This window comes from Leptosomus discolor, chromosome 4, assembly GCF_034619465.1.
Source record: "Leptosomus discolor isolate bLepDis1 chromosome 4, bLepDis1.hap2, whole genome shotgun sequence".
Classification (NCBI taxonomy): domain Eukaryota; kingdom Metazoa; phylum Chordata; class Aves; order Leptosomiformes; family Leptosomidae; genus Leptosomus; species Leptosomus discolor.
Genome location: NC_141394.1, coordinates 57,390,022 through 57,396,021, shown reverse-complemented (window position 1 = coordinate 57,396,021; position 6,000 = coordinate 57,390,022).

The window sequence follows — 6,000 nt, the reverse complement described above, 5'->3', positions numbered from 1 at the left end:
TCACAGCAGGGAGCGCAGGAACATGCAAACCCTGCACCCGTGCCTAGCGAAGTGCAGCCCGCAGAGGAGGGGCAGCCTGTAATGCCTGATCGGACAAGCGGTTAAACGTTTTTGCCTCCTCCTCCTTTCAGCAGCTACCCGCTGCACAGGATTCATTGCTTGTGCCCCACTTGTCAGCATTTCTCCTCCAACTAACTGATGGCTTGCCAAGCTGGGGCACATTTAAATCTCAAGATCTAGGAAAAAGTCATCCTGCCTCTTTTAAACTTTCCTAAAACGGACCCAGTAAAAGTACAGGCAGTCTTTGGCAAGCTGCCTAAATCTAGTACATTTTCCATGCATAGTCTTTGTCCAATAAGCAGATCTAAGTTCTAGCACTGGGGACCCTGGTGGGGACAATACCTGTGGCCCATGAACGCCATCCCCTGAGTCTTGCAAGCCCAGCTGGGTCTGACAGCTCTTAACCCTCCAAATGTCATCTACACACTCCCCTGGGCAGATGCGTGGAAGAACAAATGCATGGATGAACACATGGGTGAATGCACAGATGGATATTGGTCTGCAGGGCACTGATCCCACCGGCTCCTTGCTTACAGTGAAAGCAGCAGGTGATCTGTGTGGCTGTAGCAAGGTCTGGAGCGCTACGCGTTACCACTGGGTCTCACACCTAGTCTGTAGGGGTGACTGCAGTTAGCAAGTCTTGCAGAAAGCGATGGCTCTGAGGGCTGAGCGTGCCTGAGGCAGGTGGATGGCGTCGGCTTATAAGCTACCATATCCTGAACAGCTCACACTGCTGCTTGTTGTGAGCAGCACTCAGTGCAGGGCAGCTCTTGGGACACAGTGGATCTGTCTCCTAAATGTCTTTTAGCACTTTGGTTTGTAGTAGGTGGGCTTCTGTGAAGCTGCCAAAGGGTGCAGTCTGGGCACTTGCAGAACCCACTTTGTGAACTACGTGGTGAGGGCCAGAAATGCTTGTGGAAGAGCTAGCCTTTGGCAACCATCTCATGTCCAGGCATGGAAAGACAAGGGATCAGCTGAAGGTTAAAACTTAAATATCCATTGAATAAAGAATGTCTTTAATAAAAAAAAAAAAAAAAGAAAAAGAAAAAGAAAAAGAAAAAAGGAAAAAAAAGCCAATAGAAAATGTCCTGACACTAATGTGACCTCAGTGGCAGAAAGACAGCCATGTCCATATATTCAGAGTTTGAGGAGACACTGTAGCAGGAACAAGATGCTTGAGTGGGTTGCTAGAGCTCTACGAATGACATGCATTGCTGCTGTTCCTCCCATGCTTGTGGAAGTTCACCTTATTGTTAAATTTCCCTCAGGCATCATGCACAGGGTATACTGGTCACTAATAGTGCATCTGCTGGTTCATTCTATTGCATAACCAACAACAGTGCATTTTCAGTAAGATCCTCTATGAAGTTTAACCCCCTAAAGACTTCCATTCCAATAGTTAGTAACAAACAAACTGCACAACATGCCTGTAGTGTGAGGACGTGAGAGCTCATGCTGCTGAGCAACTGCAGGTGAGAGAATGGGGTGTACCATGAAGTGACCAGGCAGCTAATGCTACAGCATGCGGCTGTGAAAGCCAAGCTGAGATGCAAACCTTGGTTCTGAGTTGAACCTAGTCTTAAAGTGAATCTGAGTTTCTGAAGGAATGAGGGCAACAATGAGGACACTGTTCCACATGACATCCTTGTCTCTGAACCGTGGAGAGATGTGGATTTAGTGGATGGACAACTCGGTGGATCAGGAATTGTCTAGATGGTTTCACTCAAAGAGTCATGGTCAATGGCTCGATGTCTGAGTGGAGATTGGTGACGAGTGGAGTTCCTCAGGGGTCAGTATTAGGACCGATACTGTTTAACATTTTTGTCAGCAACACAGACAGTGGAATTGAGTGCACCCTCAGCAAGTTTGCTGGTGACACCAAGCTGTGTGGTGAGGTCAACACACTGGAGGGAAGGGAGGCCATCCAGAGGGACTGTGACAGGCTGGAGAGGTGGCCTCATGCAAACTTCATGAAGTTCAACAAGGCCAAGTGCAAGGTCCTGCACCTGGGTTGGGGCAATCCCAAGCACAAATACAGGCTGGGCGATGAGTGGATTGAGAGCAGCCCTGGGGAGAAGGACTTGGGGGTGCTGGTGGATGAAAAACTGAGTATGACCCAGCAATGAGCGCTCACAGCCCAGAAAGCCAGTCACATCCTGGGCTGCACCAAAAGAAGCGTGGCCAGCAGGTCGAGGGAGGAGATTCTCCCCCTCTGCTCCGCTCTGGTGAGACCCCACCTGCAGTACTGCGTCCAGCTCTGGGGCCCCCAGCGTAAAAAAGACATGGAGCTGTTGGAGCAGGTCCAGATCAGGGCCACAAAGATGATCAGGGGGCTGGAGCACCTCTCCTATGAGGACAGGCTGAGAAAGTCGGGTTGTTCAGCCTGGAGAAGAGAAGGCTCTGAGACGACCTTCTAGTGGACTTCCACTACTTTAATGGGGCCTACAGGAAAGGTGGGGAAGGACTCTTTCTCAGGGAGTGTATTGGTAGGACAAGGAGTAAAATTGAAAGAGGGTAGATTTAGATTAGATATTCTTTCCTGTGAGGGTGGTGAGACACTGACACAAGTTGCCCAGAGAAGCTGTGGCTGCCCCCTCCCTGGGAGTGTTCAAGACCGGGTTAGACGGGGCTTTGAGCAACCTGGTCTGGTGGAAGATGTCCCTGCCCATGGCAGGGGGGGTTGGAACTAGATGATCTTTAAGGTCCCTTCCAGCCCAAACCATTCTATAATTCTAGGAACATGCCAGCTAGTAAAGAGCTGAGTAAATCTAAATGAGTGGTTTGTACTGGACATTGGGGTCCAGCCTACATAACGCTGTTGGAATTTGCGGCTAAAGAGTATTAGATATCTTTATAAATACTCAATGCAGAATGCATGTGTGAAATAACACAAAAGGCTTTAATAATTTCAAGGTCTGAACTCTTCAAGTGCAAACTTGTAGGATATGGTGTCTAAGGCTTGATCTTCCTAAGGAGTTTGTGTGCTACTTCCAGTCTTTACATTAGTTTACCTTGACTTTTTGAGGATCATGTTTAGATATGATTTTGCCCCGCGCTGCTACAGACTGAGCCTGGAAAGAAGAAACAAGTCTCTATCAGCAAAGTATATGTCTGCATGTATCTGGTCACAGCATTAGGGTAAAACAAGGTTAAATTTGGCTGTTTTAAGTTGTCAATTGATTCCCCTTCATTAGGAAGTGGCTGCATTTCAGTGCTGTTGCGCCCAATGAATTACAGTACTTTCTAATGCTGTGATGCAAAGCTTCAATCCTATGATGTGCACAAGGCGTAGCAACCTGGCAGGAAAGCTCCTTGTAAGTTTTAACAACACATCAGTTAAACGGTTGTAATTTCCTTTCCCTTGCCTGGTTTTGTTATACGGGAGTTGTTGCTGCAGTAACTTAGCCTCAGGATACGCAGCAATTAAAAATATAGGTGGTTGCACTGTAGGAAGATAATGCCGCAGGAAGACTACTTCACAGAAGTGTTTTTAGAGTGTAATTTGATGAAAACTTTTTGGCAGGAGAACCAACCCATGCCATTTTCTTACTTGGCCTCAGCTCAGCCAGCGCAGCTTTTTGTAGATCTACACGACAAAGTTAATCTGATTATTTTTAATCTATGTTTGTTTCTGTACTTGCTTCAGGTTTAGCTGAGCAAAGTGTACTAGCTGAGGGAGATGGCACAGAGGGGAATCAACAGTGGTGGATGAGAAAGGGCTTACAGTAAGCTAGTACTGCTGCTGAGAAAAGGCTTGTGAACCTGTATGTGCAGCACAGCCTTAAGAATTTTTCCAGGAGCTCTTCTCCCTGTTGGATGAAAACTGACTGTCCACATTTGGAACTGCTTACAGAGTGGACGAGGAATCATTGCGGGACAGCAGCTCTGCACATTGCCATTCGGCTGATTTTTGTGAGTTCCTCCTCCATGCTGTTCTTTCCCCATGCCATTCTTCCCTGCTTGCTTGGCATCATGGAGATTACCACTGGGGACACCCAGAGAAGCCTTCCTGACTTTGAGTTGGCTATAGCGAGCTCTACATCCTTTCTTGTCCCATCTCTTAGGTGAACTGCAATTACATCAATATGAAAAGACAGCACATTTCAATCTTTGAGATTCTTAGTGTGAAGCTGTCACTCTTACTACCATAAATACCCTGGTTTCTGTCTGAGACAGGTCAGCATCCCCTTCCCTCTCAGAAAATTGAGGAGCAGTAAAATAAGAGCACTTACCATCATTTTAGCTGAAAGCACTCTTCTCACAGCCTTGGAAAGATCACCAGTTCACACAGAGATGTGCTGGGTAGGGATGGAATGAATTTTCAACTGCACAGCTGAGGACAGCCTCAAGGTTGCTGTTCCCCACACTACTGTGGTTACTGCAGCCTGCTATGCTTCTGTGATGTACACCAGTGCTTTTCTGGTAGCACAAGGGACAGTAAAACAAGTCCTCCAACCTGTCATTGCCACATGCCAGCCCCTCAGTTTTGGGATGAAAGAGCAGTCCAGGACTCCACGTGTGATCACACAGCATAAGGCTGAGCAGTCATGCCCACAAGCACTTGGGCCTGTGCAGTCCATTCCATCCCTACCATCATGCACAAAGCAGAATCCTGCTTCTCCTTCCTTAACAAATGCCTTTTCCCTCTTGAGTAAGACACTTGTGAATCAGAGAACCCCCTTGCATTCTCACAATAAACCAAAGTCTTTCCCCCTCACTCCTCAAGCAAGCCTTTTCCCTGCATCCCCTGAATAACCAAGGCTGGTGACACAAACTCTTCCTTCTGTCTCATCGCCCAGCCTAAGATCTCCACTTCCTCTGGCACACTTTTCGTGTGGGTATTTTAACTAAACCCATTACCTTGCAGTCACAGAGAGAATTCTAGCCACTCCGACATACCACTTAATAGTCATGAATATGACAAAGATGACCAGGATCCAGTGTCACCATTCTGCAACAGCTTGCAGTAAAGCTGTAAAAGCTACCAAATGTAGGCCAGGGAATTAATGGATTGTTGTCTGTCTTTGCAGTGTGCTCCAAATGGAGAGCAGAGCAAGAACTTTCTGCAACTAAAGATCCTCTTGGAAACTAGATTGGGTATTGAAAAGCGCAGTATGATGCTGGCTGTTTTCTGTACACCTAGTTGTCACCTAGGTAGCTCCCGAACACGCTGGCATGATGCACTACAGGGGGCTCCATTTCTTCAAACACCCTCATTATGAAAAGTGACGCTCAACCTTCTTATGATCCTGCTTCTCAGACACTATTTAATCTGTATTAGGAGTCTTTCTTTAACAAGTGCTCCCATTACAGAATGAGGGCTATTGGTGTTAGCTGTCTCTTAACTTACCTTCTCTGCTACAAAGGATCCTTTGAACTGAGCAGAGTCATCTTTGATGTGTTAGCCACATTTCAATTAAAGGCTATTTTCGGTTAGTATCCAGGTTTGATACATCGTTTGAAGAGGGAATCAGCAAAGGATGCCAAGAATTGTCAAGGGGAAGGCTTCTATAGGTAAGGAGACAGCTGAGGTTGTATGTAGCTGCTGTGCAACTGCAACTTAGGACAACAGAGTCAGCTTCCCTGCTGATGTCACATTCAGTTGGCAGCTAAATTCCCTCCACACTCACAGTGCCCAATCACCAACCATCAGCTAGCTGTACTTCTCATTACATTAGACAGTAAAAAGGATGCACACTTGTATCACATTAACTTGTCACCACTGTGATGAACAGCTTTTGACTAGGGCATAACACAAAGACTAGAGAAGTTCTTGAAAGAAAGTGCAGTTTAATATAAGGTCACAGAAGGTCAAAATACAATTAGAACAAACAGGCCGAATAGTGTGCACACTGACCCACACATCACAGCAGTTTTAAAACCATGACACTCCATTCTCAAAGCCATCCCAGGTGGGAAAAGCCATCTCATACTAGTTAC